This window comes from Canis lupus, chromosome 16, assembly GCF_011100685.1.
Source record: "Canis lupus familiaris isolate Mischka breed German Shepherd chromosome 16, alternate assembly UU_Cfam_GSD_1.0, whole genome shotgun sequence".
Lineage (NCBI taxonomy): Eukaryota > Metazoa > Chordata > Mammalia > Carnivora > Canidae > Canis > Canis lupus.
Window position 1 is genome coordinate 6,363,796 of NC_049237.1, and position 26,454 is coordinate 6,390,249.

Consider the following 26,454-nt stretch of genomic DNA (forward strand, 5'->3'; position numbering starts at 1 on the left):
TAGGACAATTCCATTTGTATATGAGATCTCTCTCTCACTAGATATAAAAAAAAGTATGTCTTCTCTTAAGTGACTTTTTGGAAGTTGTGGAAGTAGGAGTGTTGGCACCCCTACTCAGCATCTCCTCTACCAGCTGACTACAGCCACCCCCTTGCTACCATGAAAGTTGGGTGCAGCCAACTGCTCCTTTAGAAAATTGCCCATGGCTGGACAGGAGCCCCCTCATGCAGGAGTTTTATAGCTACCCTTCTCAGAGAAAGACTGACTGACACAGAGATAAAAAAGCCATTCAATTAGTCTCAATACAAGACCAACTGTATAGAGCAATTCTTTTTTCTTTTACAAGATTTGTTTATTATTCATGAGAGACCCACACAGAGACAGACAGAAACATAGGCAGAGGGAGAGGGAGAAGCAGGTTCCTCGCGGGGACCCCAATGTGGGACTCGATCCCGGATCCTGGGATCATGCCCTGAGTCGAAGGCAGACGTTCAACTCCTGAGCCACCCAGGCATCCCTACAGAGCAATTCTTTTGTCAAAAGTCCTATGGGACCAGGCTGAACTATCCCCAGTTGAGACCACATCTTTGATTAGCCTTCTTTCCTTGTACTGCTCTGCTTTCCTCATTTTTCCTTTCAGAGAGCACTCCCACCATAAATCATTTTCTCAGAAATCCTTGTCTTAGGTCATTTCTTTTTTTTCCAAAGATTTTATTTATTTATTAATGAGACAGACAGAGAGAGAGAGAGAGAGAGAGAGAGAGAACGAGAGGCAGAGGGAGAGAGAGAAGCAGGTTCCATGCAGGGAGCCTGACGTGGGACTCGATCCTGGGTTTCTAGGATCAGGCCCTGGGCTGCAGACAGCGCTAAACTGCTGAGCCACTGGGCTTTTCTCTGTCATTTCTAAGGAATCCAATCTAAAGCAGTTGGTATTGGAAGTGGTCTTGAAAGCAGACACAAATGAGGGGAGTCTGGAGGTGGATCACTTTTTGGTCAGATGTCAGTCACTGGCTGTTTAGATAGACCCTAGAATGATTACAATGATATATCAAACACAATTGTTAAGATTTTTCAGTCTGGTAGACTAAGTATCTGAGAGGTTCATGGAAAATAGTAGCTGTAAGGACTATAGAATTTGTGAAGTGCCATAGTTGAGGACAGAAAATGGCAGGCTCAGCTCTATTTAAAGCTAAGTGTGAGACTCCCAGGGCCCTTGTTGGCAACATTAAAGATACACTCACTCTCTGTAGTCAGAGGACTGACAGAGTGAAGAACAGATACAGAATTTAATTATAAAAGTAATGTAATTTCAAAGAAGGCTTGTTCAGCCTTGTCTGCTCTCCTACTCCAAAGCCAGGGCCCTGATGGAGAATGAGTGGGACCCTCAGTCTCAGTATGATGATTTCTGAGTAGACACAGTTGAAAACTTTGAACACCCAGATTCCTCTGAGCTCTCTTGATCTGCAGAAATGACACACTCCCCTTTTGGAAGGTATGCTCCCTCCCTTTCTTTAGGACTGTCAGAGCTCTCAGATAAGGCAAAGGCCTTATAAGACAATGCTATCTTCCTCAGGATCTGCATCCATCTTTTCTCCTTCCATCAGATTCATAAATTAGGTTTAATATTCACATAAACTAGGGAAGAGCTTAAACTGCTAACAGAAGAGTGATACCTATCAAATTTTCTGCAAGAACTGACTAGCAGGCACTAGCAGGCACTGGAAGAGCCTGTCCAGGAGTGAGTCTAGAGGGTGATGGATCAAAAGGGTGGTTGGAACTCAAATCTGATGAAAAGAGTGTTTGTTGATATGGAGCCACTCCCCCATCATGCAGAATTAAAACCTTGGCAAGAGTCCTGGGGAAAAGGTCTAATATACATTGTTTTCTGATCCACAGAATTTTGAAAAAAGTGATAGCCTTTATTAAATTAAGTAGAAATGCTAAAAATTACCTTCAAAGACTCAGAAGGTAGTGATTAAAAGGCTTGGAAATGTAGAAATGTGTAATGGGGCCACTAAATTAGACTGAGAAACCTACCAGTTGGCCATACTGCTTGGGAGGCAGGCCTGGAGGATACTCTGCTCAGCAAGATGATAAAAATAATATGGTTAGGGAGGACATCAGCTGAGGCTGTTGTTAGGAGATGCCATTACAGAACTGGACTTCCTGATGGTAAGGGGTTATGGGGAACCAGAATAGGAGAGGTTGCATGACAGCATTTAACTGATGCAAAGTGCACATACTTCCTCTATTAAATAACAAGGTCAAAATGGCAAACAGGACTTTGAACTGCACCTTTGGATATGGAAAATAGAACACGGTGTTCACGGGGTAGGATATATAGGCAACCATTAAGAGTATTGCTTCGTGTATGTAATTGAGAGAAATCAAGAATGAAGGAGGAGGCTCAGATCAGGTACTCCAGTGGAGTCATGATCCCTTTGCCCCATCTCCAGATTTGAACCAGCTCTCAGCTCCAGTATCATCAAATAAAAGAGTGTGAAGCACCAGGATTAGGACCCTGTGATACCACAGCAAGTATATTAAATATGCTTTCCCCAGACTTGCCCCTAAAGCCTACAGTCATTTACTCGGGTAACCATCCCTAGGCAAAGTGGACTCAGATAAGAGCTGTAGAATATAGTATGAATTGAAGCTTATACTAAGGGATGTAAAGCACTATCAATGCTCTCTTATTAGGGAAACATGTGAGAGCAAGGTAATTAATGGAGTTTGGATCCAAATATCTCACAGCAGTTTCACTGGATTCATCTATTTTTAATTTTTGCTCCTCTGTTTGTTTCTCCATTTTTCTCTTTCTCCCTTCTCCTTTCCTGTCCTCTTCCATCCTTCCAATTTCCAAACTCTCTCTGCTCCTCCATCTCCCCCTCCCTCTCTCCATCTTTCACACACACAAATTGCAAATGAACACTCATTCTACATCAGGCCTTATGCTAGGCACTGAGAATTCAGAGATGAGGTCCAGGATCTTCCATCAAAGAGTTCAGAGTATAAGGAGGGAAGGGTTGAGTCACGGAGCAGCACATTGTGGGATAGGGTCCTTCACAGTCATGCACAGGGGTGTGTGTCAGCATAGAGAGAGAACCTCCAACTCAGTCAGGAGGAAGTAAAATAAAGGAATGATTCTCAGAATCAACCATATTTGATTTCATGTTTGAAAAGAAAAGTGAGCATTATCAGGCAGAAAATGGGAAATCCCTTTTTTAATCCATGATTGATTTTCATTTTTATTTATTTTTAAAATTTATATTTAATTAACATATGGTGTATTATTAGCTTCAGAGGTAGAGTTCAGGGATTCATCAGTCTTACATAATACCCAGTGCTCATTACATCCATACCCTCCTTCATGTCTATCCGCTAGTTGCCCCATCCCCCCCACCCCCTCCCTTCAGCAACCCTCTGTTCCCGATGCTTAGGAGTCTCTTATGGTTTGTCTCTCTCTTTCTCTCTAATTTTGTCTTGTTTTATTTTTCTCTCCCCTTTGTTTTTATACTCTTTTTTAATAGGGCCTGACTACCGTCAAGGTTAATCTCCTGGCATGTATTCCTAGTTATGTTAATAGACGTTTCAGAGTAGATCCACTTGGTGTTCAATCAACTGTGAGGTGGTTCAGAAGGCCATCTTGTAAGCAGATACTTCCGCCTTAGGAGTTTGGATTCTAGAAAACAACTGGCTTCTGCCAGATTATATTATTTCTATTTTCTATTTCTATTTTCCTAGAGCTTTTTGGAGCACTCCAAGATGTGAGCTGAAAATTGCTCCAGTTAGAAAAGCTATAAATGCAGAAGAAAAGCTTTCCCAGGAGCCTAGATTCTTTTCCTGATTCCTCTCTTGCTTTGGAAGATGATTAATGGAGAAACATGAAATTTATGACCATTATTAAGCTCAAGTCTCTGCTCTACCATTTCTGAGTTGTGTGACCCCAGGTCAGATATCCAGCCTCTCTGACTATTACAGGGTTGACCTCTGAGGAGACTGGAGAAAATTAAAAATATGATATTTAAAGGAACAGGTACATACCAAATCCTCAATCCATGCCAAAGATGGAACGGCGATTTTCTATGCCTTTCATAGATAGTCAGTCTTCATGCCAGAAATTAAACTTGGGTCTGACAAATTATAAGGCAGAAAGTGGACTGAGGAGCAAAAGGTACAAGGCAAAGTATAGGTTTCTGGTAATATTCACTGAAAATTCTTTAGATTGCTTGGGCCTCTTAAGAGAGGAAGGTGGTGCTGATGAAGCAGTGCTTCTAGAATATTATGTGTGGAGACATCATGTAAGCTGTCTGGTAGACCTCACTGAACTATGGGGTGAATTATCCAAGTGAACTCATTGAAAAAAATTGGTGTGCACAAGTATGGTGTTAGAAGTTTAGGGAGACTGGAAAACAAAAAAGAATTAGGAAAAGATTGACCACATTTAGTGATATGATAAATTGGCCAATCTCTTACTTACTTGGGGGTTATAATGATGGTTCTTTCCTCTTGAGTTAAAAGTGTAATTTTGAATAGGAAATTGGAGAGATGAAGGAGATGGAGGATAGATGGTGAATAGATATCAAGATGACTTAAGATTATGAAACATGTAAAGGAAAAGAGGTACCAGGGGATTTGACTGTGTACAAAGGAATGTACTTAATGTTCAAAAAGATGACTCCATGTAGAAGCCAAGGGAAGATTCATGGAGGCAGGGCCTGGAACAGAGGCTGGGCTGGTCCAGCTGGGAAGAGTAAATGCAGGCAAAATCCTGAGACAACTAGTTCAGTTGGCTGACAAATAGGACAGAAAACCTGGGGTCTGATAGGAAAGGATAAAAAATGTCTTTAAATATCACAGATAGAACAAAACTGCATTAAGAGTGAAATTTACTGTTTGGTAACAAATACCACTATTGCTGAGAACACAGCACCAGATCTCATGCTGATGACTCTGAATACATTGTTTGTCATCCTCACAACGGCCTTGCTAAGAAAAAGTTATTATCTTCACTTTACAGATGAAGAGTAGGAGGCCCACGTAGGTTAAGAAACACAGCTTGAAAGGGACAGAGGTTGTATTTGAACTTGAGCCTATCTGGTGCCAAAGCACCACCCTGGTGCTTCCTTCCAGACCAGTGTTATTGCAGGGTGCTCGCAAATATGCGTGCACACCAACCGTCACCAACACACTGCAGCAATAATAGAGCTAAATTAATTTTTTTTAATTTTTGTTTATTTTTTATTGGAGTTCGATTTGCCAACATATAGCATAACATAGGGCTAAGTTTAAATGTATGCAGTTGCTGCTCTGATAAAGGAAATGCTCACCCGTTGAGAAACATTGCTGATTTGGCAGTTTGGTATGAATTTTCTCAACTGAGGGATTTTAAAACAATCCATTTTATAACTTTTAGTGTCAGGTAGAGGGTTTTCATAATTTACCATTTAAGAGTCCTGCAACTGAAGTCCTGCGTGCTGCCTCTCTCGAGCTGGTCACATTGGTTTATGTTGTTTGTGACCTGTAGACCAATAACACACACAAAGTATGCACCTTGAAGTCCTTCACAGTGTGCAAAAAGGCACCGTGCACTTTATAGAGACGTGTGAATATGAGGTGCACAGAGGAGCACATTATGGGATGACTGAAACGGAAAGGCAAATGTGCTGAGATTCAGGTCCTTATTAACTAAAATCTGAATGCTCTTGACTAGAGAGATCAGAGATCTGATCAGAGATCAGATGAGAAGCCTTTTGGTTGAGATAGTTTCTGCTTGATTATAGGTATCTTCATTCTATTTATCTCATTTTTAAAAATTTATTTATGGTAGTCACACACAGACAGACAGAGAGAGGCAGAGACACAGGCAGAGGGAGAAGCAGGCTCCATGCACCGGAGCCCGACGTGGGATTCGATCCCGGGTCTCCAGGATCGCGCCCTGGGCCAAAGGCAGGCGCTAAACCGCTGCGCCACCCAGGGATCCCTATTTATCTCATTTTTTCAAGTAAATTAATATTAATAAATAGCTACTGTTACCACCCACCTTTTCAAAATCCAGAACCAGAACCTTCAGAGACCGCGATTAACCAAGCCTCACAGGTGTGCACCTTCTCAGTAATGTGTCTACACCTCCACCTAGTGGCCGCTCTGAATGATTCAGCGGTGATACCTGGGAGCTGTCAGGGACGTCCTAAGAAAAAGTGAGAACCAGAGAATATGTTCATTTTCTGGAGTAGGGAAGGAAGAAAGAATGAAATAATGAAAGAATGGAGGGAGAGAGGGAGATAAGACAGAAAATAAGAGAAAAAAGAAAAGGAAAAGAAAATTGGGGGGGGATTTTTTTTTTTTTGAAAACTTGAAAATAGACATTTCTGAAGCACAGTAGATTTTCAAAAATTGAGGGAGGTCGACAGAGAGACTCACTACCTGAGAATGATAACAGTGTGTATTTCCATGAATAGGAAAACAGAACTGAACTAATTGTTAAAAGCGAGATTGAGGGATGCCTGGGTGGCTCAGCGGTTGGGCTTCCACCTTCGTCTCAGGGCGTGATCCCGGGGTCAGGGATCGAGTCCCGCATCGGGCTCCTTGCCTGGAGTCGACTTGTGTCTCTGCCTCTCTCTGTCTCTCTGTCTGTCATGAATAAATAAATAAAATCTTTGAAAAATAAAAGTAAAAAAAAAATAAAGCTAGATTGAATTATGGCCTGAAGAAATTAGAATAAATGAAGAAGATTCAATGTTATATTGATTCCCTCCAGAAGACCTGAGGACCTAGGGACAAATACTGGGGTCATAGTTAGAACTATAAAACCCAGATTGTTATGCCTGAGAAAACCAAGTTCTCAGATACATATTTAACCAGGTTTATGGTCTCTGTGGGGATTATGGGTGGTAGAATTTAACCTGTTTTTATGGATATAATGAGTGCTATTAATTATGTAACCACAGCCTGTGAAGTCCACACCATGGAGCAGGTGTGTCATGGGGACTTTGCTGCCTCCATCTTCATCACTACCACGTAAATGAAGTGTTGTGCCCCAGGTTAAGGCTAAGGAAAAAGGAGAGGCAGAGATGCTGAAGAACTTGCCCATGCTGTCCTAAGTACCCAAAAGATAAGATGGGATTCAAATTCAGGACTGTAATTCTAGATCCTGTTCTTTCCACTACATATTCATATTGCTTTTCTTTGAACTACATGCATTTAAAATTTAATTTTAATGTTTATTTTAAATTGTATTTCTTTGTTGAATTATTAATAAATTCACATGGTATAAAGTTCAAAAAGTACAGAATTGTAAGAGCAAGTAAAAATCAAATCAAAACAAAAAGTAAAAAATCAAATCAAAACAAAAAGAGCAAGTTGAAAGCAATCTCCTTCCCTCCCCAGCCATCCAGTTCCTCTGCCTTAAGGCATGCCTCTCTTGCCAGCATCTTCTATATCTTTTCAGGGTATATTATCCATGTGCATGATGACCAAATGTTAACATCAATTTAGTACGCCTCCAACATTATAGGAAATTGTATTTGTATGGCTAATGCAGAAAGTCACAAAAGGCTAATTTAAACATCTTAATCACAACTACCTTGCTTGCTCCAATAGAATTTGCAATTCAGTCAAAAGTTAAGTATAGAGGATTTTCAAAATAAAACGTTTGTTAATTCACCATTCAGTCATTTGAATAGTTTTGAGTGACTGCTAATGTAAGCTTTAGAATGAATGCTTAAATTTTCTCCAGAGTTTGTATGGATTCCCAAAACTGACTTGAAAAGCTTCCAAATTATCCAGAGTCTGTTTTCCATCTCTTTCTTTTATTAAAAAAATGTTGTTCTTATTCCCAGATCCTTTTCTTGGTTATTAGATTGACTCTTAGCCAGTCAGGTTAATGTTAGCTGGAGATACCCTCATCAAAAGAGTCTGAGCCAAAAATGCCAGTCTGGATTTTATTTCTGGATGTATTATGGGAAAGCTAGCTGGTCATTTCTCCAACCAAATGCCTCAAAGTTTTTGAAAATGCTCTAAAACTCTTTCCCCACATGTTGTTTTGTCAGTATGAGTCCAGTTTTCACATGCAAAGTGAATCAGATTCACCGCACTCAGTTTTACAGTGCATTTTTGCAAGAGATCCCATTTTTAGCCAAGTCACAGCTGAGCTTTACTTTCAGCTAATTAGTACTTGTTCTCAAATTGGGCAGTTCTAACCCAAGCTAGGAGATGAGATGCAATTTACTTCCTCTCTACTCTCCTAAAATTAACTAAGCTGTAAAATGTGAGTGTTCCCTTGTTTTCCCCTTTGTCTGTCCCAGGGTTTGGTTCCATCATAAAGAATTCAACAGAACTCAGGATGTTTCCGCAAATCTTGCTGTTCTGATTTGAAGAGTAATGGAGTTCTTCCTTTCAAAATCTCAGCCCATTGGTTGCCAAGCAACCATTAATTTATCATAACTAGCTAATATTTAAAATTATACATGATAATTAAGTAGAACAGTATGCTTTTCATATTCCTAAATATATACAGCTTTGGCCAGATCAGAATGAATATGATTGGTTTTGCGGTACCAGAAACAAGTCACAAAGAATGCTTCTGGAGATTGAAAGAAGAGGGAATCTGACTATTCCCCTGTCTGAGCCCCATGGCTTTAGAAATTACAGTGATCCATGAGGGCCACACAGTTAGACTGCCCACAAAATTAGAGGAATTCCTAGTACTAGAAGATCCTTCTCCCTAAAGAATGTCATGACTTAGGAATAATATACATAGGGCTCCCTTGAAAGGGCCCAACTACACTTTGATTAACTTGGTTATGCTGGTCCTTTTAATCCCTGCCTTTTTGTATAAAGACATCTCAACATGTGTGTAGCCAAATTATTAAAGGAGCTAAATTTAATAGGATAGAAATAAGAAATAGCTTTATTTTTCTTTCAACCTTTGCTTCCAACATGCTCCATCAGATCTTTCTTCCCTTCTTCTGTGTGACATTTAGGGTAGATCCTACAATTTTCCAGTCACTTTTCTTACAAAAACAGCTTCATATTATTCATGAAGACCTATTATTAGGTGCTAAACCATGCATCCTAGTCTATATTAGAACTTCAATGTTTCATCTCATTTAAAGTTTTTCTTCCCCCCTGGTCATGTCTGACCTGAACCTCAGAGACCTGCAGGTGGAGACAGGAATGGTTTGCTCTCTCACCCCTTCTTGTTGGTCTCCTCCAATTCTCCATCTCTGCCCTGAGTCTTCTGGTGTCAGGATAGGGAAGAAGAGGTTAGAGAAAGAGACTGCAGTCCTTGTATCTTGCCTGGAGCTGATCATCCTTTTCTGTACCTACTGATGCCCTTTGTGGGGCAGGGGTTCTCATTGGGTACATTCTTATATATTCTTATATATTTCACATTGCTTAGTGACTCTCCCTCCAATTCCTCCTCTGCTTGTTCAACTTAGAGCCTCTCAGTGCCAGAATGTCCTCATGCAAGGAGGTAGCCCTCTTTGACCAGGAACCTTCAAGATGGCTCATACCTTCTGTATCTATATGCCCCTTTTGCCGTATCAATGATAGGAATGCAGGCTTGTTATCATCCCCATCTGTGATGAGGCAAAGCTCTCTCTGTTCTCTCAAACTCTGAGGATAGGTGTTCATTTCTTCCTAGAATTTTATCACCATGCTGCTCCTCTAGTGGCACCAGGGTGGATCTGTGGGGTTTGGCATCCAATCAAGGAATGGAATAAATAACACACTACTCCTTCATTTCTTATCTCTATGGGGGTGTCACCTTGGAGAGTACCTTTACCTACCTAGGGTTTGTTGGGGTGGGCAGAGCAAGGACTACCAAACTCTACCCCTTTGAATGTCTTCCCACTAGAAACTGCTTGTCTTTTGTTTTCATAGCCTGGTTTGGTGGTATAATGAAGGTCATTCCATTTTTTAAAAAATGGACTTCATTTATTTATCTTAAAGAGAGAGAATGAGCAGGAGGAGGGGCAGAGGGAGAGAAAGAGAGAGGGAGAGAAGCAGACTCCCTGCTGAGTGTGGAGCCTGCTGTGGGGCTTGATCCCATGACCCTAAGACCATGACTTGAGCCAAAACCAAGAGTTGGACCCTTATCCAACTAAGCCACGCAGGCACTCTAGGTCATTCCATTTTTAATAAGTCTTGCAGAATGGTGTCTGGTATTTCTCCTTTCAATTTTGTAGTACATTAATACCTATTTCCTGAGTTTTGGCCTTTGAAGTTCTAGGACAAGAAAAAGGACCCTTTCAATATGTCATTATGTAGGCAATCAGAAAATGAGCAACATTTCCCCAACAGAAGCAAAACCATGGGAAGGTATGATGTTGCCCACCTTGGAGTGCACCAATTTTACTTAGGTGACTTTGGTTTTCTTAGGTTGAAAGCTAGATGGAAAGTTCAGAGTTGGGACAAGGTCAGGGATCCCATAGAGAGAATGAAGATAATGAGAGTAGAGCTGTGATAAGGTAGCTGAACATGTGGCTGGCAGATACACAAAAACTAGAAAGTCTGGAGCAGAATCTGTAGAAAAAGTAAAGGGAAATCAAGTTTTCTTCTTCCATCCTTGTTCTTATTCTTCAAACCCACTCAATGTCATTCCACTGTGTTGGACTGGGTCCTCCAAGAAGTAGACACAAAGCAGCATCCGAAGTCCAAGAAATTTCTTAGGGAAAATGTCTATGAGGAAGAAAAGAGAGGAATCCTGGGGCTGGGAAGTTAGGGAGAGCCATTAGATCATCATACAAGTATGAGCATTGTGAAGGAGAGAGGGCAGGTGAGAAGGTTGGGTGACAAAGTCTGACACAGTGCACCATCCTAATAAAGTTCAACAAAGCGTTGGGTTATTCTTGAACCTAACTCACCCATCTGAGCTGTCCTAAACGTCCCAGGAACAGAAGACCTGCTTTAGTACCCCGCCACCCGCAATCATCAGTGGGGAGTAGCTATGTGATGCTACAACGCAGCATGAAAAGCTTTTCAGAGCACAGCAGCTGGGGCTGTTAATCAGTTACAAACCCTGCTATTAGAGATATTAGAGGTGCATTTGCATGGCTACTTCACACTCTAGACAATGAATGAATGAATGAATATGCTTTTTTCTTCTTTCTTAACCATTAAATTACCATTCATTTATATTTCCTCTGCAGCCAAGTTTCCTGAAATAGAATTACACACCCATTGTTATTACTTCCATACTTTCTATTCACTTATTCACCCACAGCAAGATGGATTCTCCTCCCCATTGTCCAGTGAAACTGCTCCAACCAAGGTGAGCATTGACTTCCCAATTGCCCTATTCCAAGGATTGAATGAGTTTGGAGTACAGAAATAGGGATAATACTTGTGGATACAGGGATGTGGAAACAGCCAAAAATCTGAAGGAGGAAAGGGGGAGCTAAAGATGTGGAAGTTTTATAAAAAAGACAAGAAAAGAAAGAGACAGGGAAATTAAGGAAAAGTATGGAATTTAAAAATAACTTCTGAGTGTGCCTAGGTGGCTCAGTCAGTTAAACTTCTTCCTTTGGCTCAGGTCAGAGGTCCACGTTAGGCTTTCTGCTCAGTGGGGAGTCTGCTTCTCCCTCTTCTCTTTTCCCTCTGCTCGATCTGTCTCTGGCATTCTCTCTCAATTAAATAAATAAAATCTTTAAAAAAATTTACTTTTGGGATATTGGAAAATCTTTTCAGACAGACAGTCCAGGAAAACTCTTAGGAAAAATTATCAAATCTGCCATCTTCTGACTGATTTCATATTAGCCAGAAGAGGTCAGCAAGACATTAGTATCAGTTTTTGCACTTCCTAGAGGCAATTTGGTTAATTGGGAAGGGATTGTTGCCTGTGGGCTCAGAGTTTATACAGGACTTCCTTTTGCTCAGACCCTCTTTTTAGAGTTTCACCTTCTCTGTGCTCCTGGTGAAGAGATGGATCACAGATTACATGTTTCATGAAATGGCATATCTTTAATTTAAATGTATATACTTCTCCAAGTCTGAGTAAATGAATTAAAACTTCTGGCATGTTAGCCAATGCAATTAGACAAGAGCCAAAAATGCAGGTGTAAAATATTAGAAATGAAGATATGAAAAAATTAACCTTAATTTCAAATAACTTGATTGTATATTTGGAAAAGTCAAGAAGATAAACTAAGAAACAGTAAGGTAACTCAGTAACATGGCTGGCTATGAAATTTATACTCAGATATCAAAATCTTCACACATACCAAAGGTTCCAATTAAAAGAAGTGATGGATGAGAAGGACCCCATTTACAAAAGCTTCAACAGCAAAGAAATAATAATACATTACTAGGAATAAAGCTGAGAAGGTCAAGATTTACATAAAGAAAACTTCAAAATATTCCTAAGAAACATAAAAGAAATGTGAACAAATAGAAAGGTGGAATCAACAAACAAGGATATCAATTCTCTCCTAACATTATCCATAAGAATATATAGTTCCAATTAAAAAATCAGTTGTAGGGATCCCTGGGTGGCACAGTGGTTTTGCGCCTGCCTTTGGCCCAGGGCGTGATCCTGGAGACCCGGGATCGAGTCCCGTGTCAGGCTCCCAGCATGGAGCTTGCTTCTCCCTCTGCCTGTGTCTCTGCCTCTCTCTCTCTCTCTCTCTCTCTCTGTGTGTGACTATCATAAATAAATAAGAAAAAAAATTTTAAAAATCAGTTGTATTCCTTTTTTAGCTAGACAAGCTGATTAAAGTTTGTATATGGAAAATAAGCAAGAAAAAATAGCTAAAAACCATCTGAAAGAGAAGGGTGAGGAGGAACTAACCCTGTAAAACACAGTATGTAGCTATAATCAAAACACTCAAGTATTGCCATTTGGGAAAAGTGGATTATTTAACATAATGGAGAGACAATTAGGTGACCATCTAGAGAAAAAATTAACTTGCATCCATTTCTGCCTATCAGAATAAATTTTAAGTTTTAAATTTTAAGTTGGGCAGAGGTTTAATTGTAAAAATTAAACCATAAATTGAAATAGGAAATAAAAGAATATATAAAGGAATGGATAAGACCTTTCTAAGTATAACATAAGCATAGAAGTAAAAAAAAAAAAAAAAAAAAAGATTGACAAGTCTGACTTTATGAAGAACTTTTTGAAAACCAGTGTGGTTAATACCACCCAAAACAAAGTAAATAGACAAATCACAAACTGAGAAATATATCTGGGATGAAAGGTTGATTTGCCTAGTGTATACAGAACTTCTACAAATCAATAAAAAGGAAAAGATGGGCAAAAGATAAGAACATATCAGAATATCATCCTCTTTGCTTATAAGGAGATTAATGCAATTTAAAATGACATTAAAATACCATTCCCACTTATTAAATTGACAAATATCAAAACACACCATGGGAAAAAAGGTAGTATACCATGAAATAACCTGCATAAAGGCCAGTTTTGTAATATCTATCAAAGTTACAAGTGCTTTTGTACCCTTTTATCTTAGCAATTCTTCCTCTAGGAATTGTCATTCACATATTCTGCCACAGGGATATTATGTGTATGTATTTGGTTATTAAAATGCACCATTGGTTGTAAAAGCAACAAATTGAAAACAACTTAAATATTGATGAGTGAGGAAACAGTAAAATAAACAATGGCACATCCATACGGTAGAATAATCTGGACCAACTGAAAAAGGAAAAGCAAAAAGAGTGATCCCTTATGTATATATATAAAATAATGTGTGTGTGTGTGTGTATATATATATATATATATATATATATATATATATATATAATGATGGGCAAGATATTTTGCCAGGTGTAGGACATGTGTTTAATACATAGCCATTTGTACAAAAGAGAAAAATGCATTTGTGAGAATTTGCACATATATGCTTAAAATATCTCTATAAACTATAGTAGAATATTGATAACATTGGTTACCTGTTGGGGAAGGGAAGTCAGGTGGCTGGGGAACAGATGGGGAGAAAAATGTTTTAAAGTATTTTTAAAATTTTAAGCCACGTGAGTATATTATGTTTTCATGCTTTAATATTTGAGTATTGTTTTGTTTTTTTCTTTGATATTCCAGCGCTTAAAAAAACTTTGTGTTTAGGATACTCTATAATCCAAATTCTCTATGTGTGATATATATATATATATAGTAAGATCTTGTTCATCCAAAATTCAACGAGAGAATCACTTCACCTTTCCAGAATCTGGCTAGGATCAGGAAATAACAAAAGAAGCCATCAAGCAGGCAACATAAATGTCCCAAAGTCCATGTACAAAATAAAACCTAGGCATTTTACTCAGCGGAAGTCCATTAGACTTCCTTTAATCTATTTATTTATTTATTGGAGGCAATTTTATTAAGCTGGATAAAGTGGCAACTCATAGAAAGTAGACAGGGAAGCCCTACTAAAAGCACTCAGCAGTGCTAGTTCACAATCTAAGAAGCATGTTGGGGAGAAGAAGCACACAGAACCAAAACAAGGACCAAAGACAGCAGGATACGGATTCATTAGTCCAGACACATACCTTCTCAGAGATTGTATCCCTATGACTGTGATGTCCTAACAGTGGTCTTGAGGAACCAGATTCACATTCAGGTATGCTAGGTAGGATCTGTTGAGATTGGGTTTTATCCTAACTTTTAAATGAAATAGGAAATCTTTTGATGATAGAGTTTAAAACAGGCTCTCTGGAAAGTACAATGATGTATTTCAGGTAGATGGTGTTTCGGAGTATATTTTTAAAAACACTTAACTGGAGACATCATCAAAAATTGCAGAATTACTGGTCACAGATTCCTTTATTTAATGAACGCAGTAAAATTCCCACACAAAGCCTCAATGGATAAAAGCATCAATATCTAAAACTGACAGTAGATATGAAAAAATGAGGCAAGAAAAATATTCTAGCACAATAAGATAATTTCATAGACTTCTAGAAAAAATGTCTAATTTCTCTGTAATGGAATGACTTCAAAAACCACGATCAAAATGTAAAGAATAGAAAATATCTATTAGCAAAAAAAATGAGAGGAATTGTAGCAGTTAGGACAGGTTAGAATGAAAAAGACAGTAACTTAATGATTAACCATAATAGAGTAATTAAGAATATTGTTGGCATACTCTTTGACCCAGCTATCCATTTCTAGGAATCATTTTTCTAGTTATACTCACACAAGGGTACAGAGATATATTCACAAGAATATGTGTACCCCTGTGGGAAATGTACACATACGTATCATTTGCTTTGGAATAACAAAGCTAGAAGACACTTTGATGCCTACTAAAAAGGGACTAATTAAACAAATTATGTATATCCACACAATGGAATATTATGCGTCCATTAAATAGAAGGGAATGCTTTGTATACTGATGTGTAAAACTGAGTACTTTAAAATAAATAAAGAAGAAAAAGAAAGTTGCAAAACATCATTATGTACTTTTTTTATTATTTTAAGTTTTAATTTAAATTCCAGTGAATTAACATACAGTGTAATAGGCATTTCAGGTATACAATACAGTGATTTGACATGTCCATACAATACCTAGTTCTCATCAGGACAAGTGTAATCTCCATCATCTATTTCACCACCCTGTCCCCCACCTCATTATGTATTTTGAATCTGGGGAAATGGGCAAAGGCCAGAAATTCACATTTTACTTCACATTAGCTATCTTATTTGATGTTTTAAGAATTATTTGTTAATGCTTAAAAAGAAAAATATTGTTAACCTTGAAAATCCCAATTGAGGGATATATTAGTAAATGAAGCCCTATGTAGTAAAAGTATAATTGGACTAAAATGAAGTAATAAAACTGACTGGACTTGAGAATGGTGTATAATAATCTGCCTTGGGTTTAAAGAGAATCCCTGAATAGGTGATTTCAAATCAGCAAAAGTTATATAATGAATAGGGACTGTTTTGTTTGCCTAAAACTCCTTCCTCCCTTCCCTGGGGCAGCCCCCCCGCCCCTCTCTTGGGAAAGGCTTCTTTCCTTTTTGCAAACATTTGGCTTAAACAATATGCAATTTTCTTTTCAACTCTATGCTCCTGATCACAAATGATGGTCGTAAAGGAAGCACCTACCCCAAGCTAAGCCAATTACTTAAAGACCACCAACTTACCCCAATTGTAACTGGTGATGTAGGTATCTCCCTGACCCAATCACAGCCCTTTCTTGGCATTTTTCATACTGAACATGAGGAGAAGGAGAGTCATTACTTCTTTGATGGTGGGAATTAAGGAACATGCATCCCTAGAGCCGTCACCACCTATGTGGAGGAGGCCAGTTGGCAGAAGAACATGAAGACAATATTAGAAAGAAGCTGTGATGAGAGATGGAGAGAACATGATCACAGTTATTCTTCTGTCCTGCTTCCTTTCTTGCAGTCTCCTTTTCTGACTAAATTAGTTCAGGTTGGGTTTCTGTTCTTCACAACCAAAAACATACTGGCTAATAACAGAGAAAAAAAAAAAGGACGATTTATTAGCTCCCACCTTTCATTTCAATGGCAGTATAATGATGATATATGAATCTAAAAAGGAGCTGACAATATTCAAAAGATTATAAATTAGGATGCCTACAACTTTTAGAACCTCAATTATAAAATCCTGGAGTAGGGAAGTATTTGTCAGCTCTTAGAAATATCTATTCCCCCAAAGACCATTTTTTAAAAATAACTGATCAATCACTTGGAAAAAAAAGTAGAATGATATTTTAGAGGTCCAAAGGCCAGAGACAGATTTTTTTTTACCACATATTTTATCTCTAAGGATCATTTAAAAGTTATTTTTAGCAGCTTACTGCGTGGGAAACTCGTATTGAAAAGATTTAATTTAAAACTCTGACAGCTACTCTAGGGTGGATGTCATGGTCAATATAATGCTGGACTCAAAACCATATGTGAAGTCAAGAAACAGAATGAATAGAATATACATTCAGACATGAACAATTAGTGCGAAACTTTGTGTAGGAGCAAGAAGTCCAAAGTTTCTATTTTGGATGTTTAATATAAATAAAGATGAAAATGGGATCCCTGGGGTGGCGCAGTGGTTTAGCGCCTGCCTTTGGCCCAGGGCGCGATCCTGGAGACCCGGGATCGAATCCCACGTCGGGCTCCCGGTGCATGGAGCCTGCTTCTCCCTCTGCCTGTGTCTCTGCCAATCTCTCTCTCTCTCTCTCTCTCTCTCTCTCTCTCTCTGTGACTATCATAAATAATAAATAAAAATTTAAAAAAATATTAGTTAACCTTGTAGAATGGAGTTAAATAAAGATATCTAACCCATTTTAGAAAAATAGTATATGTAAATATAGTCTACATATAAAAAGGCATAATTGTTAAAGCAAAATAGAATAACAAGTATAGGAGGGAGAAAATTCAGTAGAGTGGATTTCAGACATTCATTTTTTTGTAATTTTTTAAAATTTTTATTTATTTATGATAGTCACAGAGAGAGAAAGAGAGAGAGAGGCAGAGACACAGGCAGAGGGAGAAGCAGGCTCCATGCACCGGGAGCCCCACGTGGGATTCGATCCCGGGTCTCCAGGATTGCGCCCTGGGCCAAAGGCAGGCGCTAAACCGCTGGGCCACCCAGGGATCCCGATTTCAGACATTCTTAAAAAGATAAAATTCACCTCTCAAAGAAAAGGTCTCATTCTATGTTTATTTTTTTTAAAGATTTTATTTATTTATTCATGAGAGACAGAGAGAGAGATTGAGAGAGAGTGAGAGAGGCAGAGACACAGGCAGAGGGAGGAGAAGCAGGCTCAATGCAAGGAGCCTGATATGGGACTAGATCTTGGGACTCTGGGATCATGCCCTGAACCAAAGGCAGATGCTCAACCACTGAGCCACCCAGGCATCCCTCATTCTATGTTTAAAAGCAAAACCAACTTATAGTTTAAAAATAGAAGAGCTAAGACACTACTAAATTATAGGGGAAGTATAAATGATATTCAACATAATAGAAGACAATTCATAAGTTATTAATCATAATAGTCACTAGATAAGATAATGAAAAGGTACAATTGAAAAGAACACTTTAACAATTTTACATTCAATCAAACAATGTAGCACTAAAACATTTTAATGAAAACTTTGTAATGAAGGAGAGTGTGGCAGTCATCAGAACTCTCCTTGCAGGCCTCCCAGTACAGTGAGGAGAGCTCCAGCTGCTGGGCTGTGGAATCCATCACCGTGGGAGGCTCTGGCACCCACGGGCTGCTCCCGTAGGCACACCCATTCTTGAAGACAAGGGATTCCTCTGATTGAAACACCAGCTTGGAGACTCCTCAATGATTTTCCAAGCATCCTTAGACTACATGACAGTCTAAAATGCTTCCACCCATGTTCTCTCCCTTGCTCTTCCAACTCCAGGCTGGACTTGCTTTACGAGTGTTGAACCAGCCGTTTATCCCGGGGATAAATCCTATTTGGTCACAGTGAATAATTTTCTTAATGTACTGTTGGATCCTATTGGCTATTATCTTGTTGAGAATTTTTGCATCCATGTTCATCAGGGATAGTGGTCTATAATTCTCCTTTTTGGCGGGGTCTTTGTCTGGTTTTGGAATTAAGGTGATGCTGGCCTCAGAACAAGTTTGGAAGTACTCCATCTCTTTCTATCTTTCCGAACAGCTTTAGTAGAAGAGGTACAGTTTCTTCTTTAAACGTTTGATGGAATTCCCCTGGGAAGCCCTCTGGCCCTGGACTTTGTGTCTTGGGAGGTTTTTGATGACTGCTTCAATTTCCTCCCTGGTTATCGGCCTGTTCAGGTTTTCTATTTCTTCCTGGTCCAGTTTTGGTAGTTTGTGGTTTTCCAGAGATGCGTCCATTTCTTCTACATTGCCTAATTTATTGGCATATAGCTGCTCATAATAAGTTTTTAAGATCATTTGTATTTCCTTGGTATTGATGGTGATGTCTCCTTTCTCATTCATGATTTTATTAATTTGAGTCTTTTCTCTTTTGTTTTTAATAAGGCTGGCTCATGGTTTATCTATCTTATTAATTCTTTCAAAGAACCAACTCCTGGTTTTGTTAATCTGTTCCAGAGTTCCTCTGGTCTCTATTTCATTGAGTTCTGCTCGCATCATTATTAACTTTCTTCTCCTGCTGGGTGTAGGATCTATTTTCTGTTTTTTCTCCAGCTCCTTTAGGTGCAAGTTTGGCTTTTGTATTTGAGTTCTTTCCAGTTTCTGGATGGATGCTTGTATTGCGATGTATTTCCCCCTCAGGACCTAAGAGTGCCCCCGCCTTCCAGCCACCGCAAGTAATGTTAGGGGCAATAGCACCTCATACTGTGTGGGAAACAAACTCCTCATACTTGTAGCACCAAGACCCTCAATGTAATTCTGCTTGGTCTGGATTTCCTCCAACAGAGTAGTGATTCTTAGGGTGGGAAAGGATAAAATGAATTAATAAGAATTATCCAATTATTCAGGCCATTAAAAATTTTAATTCCAGTATATTTAAAATACAGTGTTAAATTAGTTTCACGTATACACTATAGTATTTCAACGTTGGGAGACATTTTTCTCCCATCCCTTGTGATAACCACCAGTTTGTTCTCAGGAGTCTTTTTGTTGATCTCCCTTTTTTTTGGTTTGTCTCTTTTACCATATTGAGTGAAATCATATGGTATCCATCATTCTCTGCCTGGCTTATTCTGCTTAGCATTATACTCTCTAGATCTACCCATGTTGTTGCAATAGGCAAGATTTCATTTTTTATGCTCAATAATATTGCATGTGTATATACCACATCTTTTTTTTATCCAGTCATCTATTGATGGACACCTGAGCTGCTTCCATAATTTGGCTACTGTCGATAATGCTTCAATTAACATAGGGATGCATACATCCTTTTGAATTAGTGTTTTTTATTATAGTCATTCTGACAGGTGTAAGATTATATCACATTGTGGTTTTGATTTACATTTCCCTGATAATGAGTGATACTGATATTCATGTATCCCTTGGCCATCTGTATGTCTTCTTTGGAGAAATATCTCTTCATATCTTCTGTCAATTTTAATTAGATTACTTGGGGGTTTTTTGGTGTGGAGTTGTAGAAGTTCTTTAAATATTTTAAATACTAACCCCTTACCAAACATGTTATTTGCAGATATTTTCTCCCATTCAGTAGGTTGTCTTTTTGTTTTGTAGTTTGTTTCTTTTCCTTTATTTCGAGGTAGCCCAAATAGTTTATTTTTGCTTTTGTTTCCCTTGCCTCAAGAGACTCATCTAGAAAAATATGGTATGGTCCTTGTCAGAGAAATTACTGCCTGTCTTCTCTTCTAGGATTATTATGGTTTCAGGTCTCACATTTAGATCTTACTCCATTTTGAGCTTATTTTAGCTTACGGTCCAAGAAAATGGTTCAATGTCACTCTTTTGCGTGTAGTTGTCTAGTGTTCCCAACACCATTTGTTGAAGAGACTGTCTTTTCCTTATTGCATATTCTTGCTTCCTTTGTTGAAGATTAATTGACCATATAATCATGGGTTTATTTCTGGGCTTTCTGTTCTATTCTATTGATCTATGTGTCTATTTGTGATTACCATTTTGATTACTACAGCTTTGTAGTATAATTTGAAATCTGGAATTGTGATACCTGTAGCTTTGTTTTTTCTTTTTCAAGATTCCTTTGGCTATTAGGAGTTTTTTGTGGTTCCATACAAATTTTAGAATTGTTTGTTCTAGTTCTGAGAAAAATGCTGTTTATATTTCCATAGGGATTGCATTAAATCTGTAGATTGCTTTGGGTAGAATGGATATTTTAACAATATTTTTCCTCCCAATTCATGAGCATGGAATATCCTTCCATTTATTTGTGTTGTCTTGAATTTCTTTCATCAGTGCTGTATAGCTTTGAGAGTATAGGTCTTTCACCTCCTTGATTAAGTTTATTCCCACATATTTTATTCTTCTGCAATTGAAAATGAGATTGTTTTCTTAATTTCTCTTTCTACTGTTTCATTATTAGTGTATGGAAATGCAATGATTTTCTGTACATTGTACATTGATTTTGTATCCTGCAACCTTACTGAATTCACTTATTGGTTCTAGTAGTTTTTTGGTGGAGTCTTTATGGCTTTCTATATATAGTATCATATTATCTGCAAATAGTGAAGTTTTTACATCATCTTTACCAATCTGAATGCCTTTTAATCCTTTTTCTTCTTTCATTGCTGTAGCTAGAACTTGCAGTAAATGCAAGTTGAATAAAAGTGTTGAGAGTGGACATCCCTGTCTTGTTCCTTATAACAGGGGAAAAGCTCTTAGTTTTTTTTTGTTGTTGTTGTTGTTGTTGTTTGTTTTTTGTTTTTTTACCACTGAGTATGATATTAGCTTTGGTTTTTCATATATGTCCATTATTATATTGAGGTATGTTCCCTCTAAACCTACTTTGTTGAGGGTTTTTGTCATGAATGGATGTTGCACTTTGTCCAACACTTTTTCTGCATCTATTGAAATGATCATATGGATGGTTTTTATCCTTTCTCTTATTGATGTATGACATTGATTGATTTGCAAATATTAACAATCATCTTGCATCCTGGGAATAAATCTTACTTCATTGTAGTGAGTAGTTTTTTTTTAAGATTTATTTTTATTTTTTTATGATAGACACAGAGAGAGAGAGAGGCAGAGACACAGGCAGAGGGAGAAGCAGGCTCCTTGCTGGGAGCCCGACACGGGACTCGATCCCGGGTCTCCAGGATCACGCCCTGGGCCAAAGGCAGGCGCAAAACCGCTGAGCCACCCAGGGTATCCCCAGTGAATAGTTTTTTTACTGTATTGTTGGATTCAGTTTGCTAATATTTTTTGAGGCTTTTGCAACAGAGATATTGGCCTGTAGTTCTCTGGTTTGGGTAATGTCTTTATTTGATTTTGGTATCAGGGTAAAGCTGGCCTCATAGAATGAATTTGGAAGTTTTCCTTCTTCTTTTTGGAATAGTTTCAGAGGAATAGGTATTAACAATTCTTTAAATGTTTGGTAGAATTCCGCTGTGAAGCCTTCTGGTTCTGGACTTTGGTTTGAAGGGAGTTTTTTTTGATTACTTATTCAATTTCATTGCTGGTGGTTGGTCTGTTCAAATTATCTATTTCCTCCTGATTCAGTTTTGGGAAATTATGTGCTTCTAGGAATTCATTCATTTCTTCGAGTTTGTTGGCATATAATTTTTCATAATATTCTCTTATAATCCTTTGTATTTCTGTGGTGTTGGTTGTCATTTCTTCTCTTTCATTTCTGATTTTGTTTATTCTCTCTCTCTTTCCATTTTGATGAGTTTGGCTAAAAATTTGTCATTTTATTGATCTTTTTAAAAAATCAGCTCCTGATTTCATTTTTTAAATCTATTTATGATAGTCACACAGAGAGACAGAGACAGGCAGAGACATAGGCAGAGGGAAAAGCAGGCTCCATGCACGGGGAGTCCGACGTGGGACTCGATTCCGGGTCTCCAGGATCCCGTCCTGGGCCAAAGGCAGGCGCCAAACCACTGCGCCACCCATGGATCCCAGCTCCTGATTTCATTGATATGTTCTGTTGCTGTTGTTTTGGTTTTGGTTGTCTTTAGTTTCTGTTTCATTTATTTCTGCTCTAATCTTTATTATTTCCTTCCTTCTATTGTTTTTTTTTTTTTTTTTTTTTGTGGTTGTTCTTTTCCTACCTCCTTTAGGTGTAAGGTTAAGTTGCTTATTTGAGATTTTTCTTGTTTCTCGAGGTAGGCCTGTATTGTTAAAAATCTTTCCTCTTAGGACAGCTTTGCTGCATCCCAAAGATTTTGGACTGTTGTGCTTTTATTTTCATTCGTCTCCAATTTACAATTGTTATATCTTCTTGTTTGTTCTGTTTATGATTATATAGTGTCCTTCTTTATCTCTCTTTACAGTCTTTATTTCAAAGTCTGTTTTGTCTGATGTAAGTATTGCTGCCAGCTTTCTTTTCACTTCCATTTGCTGGCTAAATTATTCTCCATTCCTTTACTTTCAATGTGCTTGTGTCTTTAGGTCTGAAGTGAGTCTTTTATATAGCCATATATCTTTTGATTGGAGCATATAGTACATTTCTGTTCAAAGTAATTACTGATGAGTATGTACTTATTGTCATTTTGTTGCTTGTTTTTGGTTGTTTTTGTAGTTCATCTCTGTTCCTTTCTTCCCTTGTTTTTATTCTCTCAAGATTAGTTGACTTTCTTTCATGATATACTTGGATTGCTTTCTCTTTATTTTTTGCATTTACTGGTTTTTGATTTGTGGTTACCATTAGGTTTGTATATAACACCTTCTTCATATAAGAGTCTATATTAATTTGGTGGTCATTTAAGTTTGAACCCATTCTACTCCTCTCCTCCAATATTTTAGGTATATGATGTCATATTTTCATCCTTTTATTTTGTGAGTCTCTTGACTGATTTTTACAGATATAATTTTTTGCGTGTGTATGTTTCCTACTTTTCTTACTTTTACTTTTGGTCTTTCTTTCCACTCAAAGAGTCCTCTTAACATTTCTGTGGGGCTGGTTTAGTGGTCATGAATTCTTTTAACTTTTGTTTGTCTGGGAAACTCTTTTATCTCTGCTTCTGTTATGAATTATAGTCTTGCTGGATAGACTATTCTTGCCTGTAGATTCTTTTTCGTTTTAGTATTTTGAGAATACATGCCACTTGCTTCGGGCCTGCAAAGCTTCTGCTGAGAAATCAGTAGATAGACTCATGAGGTTTCCATTGTATGTGACTGTTTTCTTTTCTTTTGCTTCTTTAAAATCCTCTTTCTTCACTACTTTTTACCATATTTATTACTGTGTGTCTGGTGTGGACCTCCTTAGGTTGATTTTGTTGGGGACTTTCTATGCCTCCTGGAGCTGAATTTCTATTCCCCTTCCCACATTAGGGAAATTTTCAGCTATTACCTCTTCAAATGAATTTTCTGACCCCCGTTCTCTTTCTTCTCTTTCTGAGATCCCTATAGTGTGAAGGTTATTGTGCTAGATGTTGTTGCCGAGTTCCCTGTCTCTTCTCATTTTGCACAATTTTTTTCTTTCACCTCCTCAGCTTCATTACTTTCCATTACCCTGTCCTCCAGGTTACATTACCCTGTCCCTGTTCTTCTGCTTCCTCTAATCTACTCTTTATTCCATTTAGAGTATACTTAATTTCACTTATTATATTCTTCATCTCTGATTTTTTTCCTCTTTGTTGAGAGTCTCACTGATGTTCTACACTTTTTTCTCAAGTCCAGTGAATATCTTTCTAATCATTACTTTAAATTCAGGCATATTACTTATCTCCATTTCACTTCCATCTCTTGCTGTGATTTCGTCCTGTTCTTTCATCTCAGACATATTCTTCTGTCTCCTCATTTTTTCTAACTCTCGGTGTCTGTTCCTCTTTGTTAGGAAAAGCAGTTGCAACTCCTGCTCTTGAATGTAGTGGCCTTATGTAGAAGAGATCGTGTAGTTCCTGGCAGTGTGATGTCTTCTGTTCCCTGGAACCTTATGCTTCAGAGGTGTCTCCAGGTGTTGACATGTGCTGAGCCACTTTTTAATTCAGTTCAGTCATCTGCAGTGGCTTTCTTTGCCACTGTTGGTCCTTATGGTGTTAGTTGGTCAGTCTGGGCCTACCTTGAGCTTTATTCAGGCAATTTTAATAGATTGTTGGGAAATTTAATGAAAAAGATAAAAAACATACCTGTGTATATCTGTCACCAAAAAAAAAAAAAAAAAAATCATAAACAGGCCATAAAGACATTTTTAAAGTACCAACCATAACATAATAGAAAGAATTCTGCTCAACACATTCTCTAATCATAACACATTTAAAGAAGAAGTAAATGATGAAAATATTAATAAATTGCTTAATTTCTTGGGATATCAAAACACTTATTTAAGGGTGCTTGGGCGACTCAGTTGGTTAAATATTTGCCTTCAGCTCAGTTCATAATCCTGGGGTCCTGGGATCAAGCCTTGTGTCAGGCTCCCTGCTCTGTGGGGTTTGCTCCACCCTCTGCCCCTTCCCCCAACTCGTGCTTGCTCTGTCTCTCACTCTCAAATAAATAAATAAATACAATTTAAAAAAAATACTTTTTAAAGTAAAAATTAGCTTAAAAAATTTAGAATACAATAAAAATCTATTTTAAAATAATAATAATCACAAGTCTGCACAGCATAATGTGTTGAGATGTGACCAAAACAGTGTTTAGAAGAAAATGGACTCATTTAAAGGTCTTTCATAAGAAGAAATAAGAAAGAGATATTAATGAAAAAAACTAATATAGTGTAAAATTCCAGAATAGAACAAAGTACTAATCCAAAGCAAAATAGGAATATAATATAAAAGCATGAATTAATAACATGGAAAATAACTGGTATAAATCATACATAAAATTAAGAGCTGGTTATTTGAAGAGAAGAAAATTGATAAATCTGATAAATATAGTTTAATAACTGTAGAATAATTCTAGTGCATAAGGAGATCTGAATGGATGGATACTCATACATCTTCCATATATCTCTTGGATATCTGCAGCATTTATCAATGAAAAAAACATTAAAGTACACACACATGCACAAAATCCTAACATTCCCCAAATTAATCTTTTTACTGGATTCTTCTCTTTCTGGTTATCAAATGTTGGAAAGGCCTATGTTCTGATCTCTTAGATTCATCCCTACATGATCTCCTCTGGTCCTTTGGCTTTAAAGATAATCTACTTAAATTCAAATGTCCAATTTGCTATGTCTACCTTTGATCTTTCTGATGATCTCTAGATGTTTATATTTAATTTCTTACTCAATACCTCTAATTCAGTGTTTTAAAAGCATCCTTCAATTTAAACACTTAAAGCATAACTCTCTACATGCACCTACTCTCAATTTTCTTTCCCTTAGGAAATGGCACCAGAATTCAAGAGCTCCTCAGGTATCAAATCTAGGCATTATGCTTGCTATATCTCTCTCATCTCATCTCATCTCACATGGAATCCATCGAGTAATTCTATTGTTACTATTTTTGAATATACCTAGAATTCAGTTGCTTTTTTTTTTTTACCACCTCTATTGCAATTGCTTTAATTCATATGATCATCTCTTGCCTGGATTTTGCAGTAATTCCAATAGGCTCCTAACCAGCCTTTCTGCTTTTCAACACCACCTCCCCAGGGGACTGGCTTATACTTTAAAAATATGTCCAGTGACTTCCCATCAGACATAAAGGAAAGTTCAAAGTCTCGCCTCCCATCTCTTGGTTGACTCCTTCACTCCTTTGGCACAAATGTCAGATCACATTATCAAAAATGATGCTACATTACCAGTACCCTCCACTTCTGTCCACCTCCGTTTCTGCTTTATTTTTTCTCAGCACCTAAAATTGCAGTATTCTTTTGTATATGTGTTTGTCTGTCTATGTCTCCTTCTGGATACCAGATCAATTCATATACCTTTGTCCTGTCCCCACCT

General features: G+C 37.8%; 1 protein-coding gene across 40 annotated transcripts in view; it reads left to right on the top strand.

Moving 5' to 3' along the window:
• Nucleotides 1-26,454, top strand: part of KEL (Kell metallo-endopeptidase) — a 294,970-nt gene that overhangs the window by 238,954 nt on the left and 29,562 nt on the right. For 2 of the 40 annotated variants that reach the window (XM_038559299.1, XM_038559321.1), the window contains one exon: nt 11,157-11,278. The exons of the other annotated variants lie outside the window; for them this stretch is intronic. The gene's annotated coding sequence lies outside the window, so the exon portion shown is untranslated. The remainder of the gene's footprint in view (nt 1-11,156; nt 11,279-26,454) is intronic. 40 annotated transcript variants of the gene reach the window in all.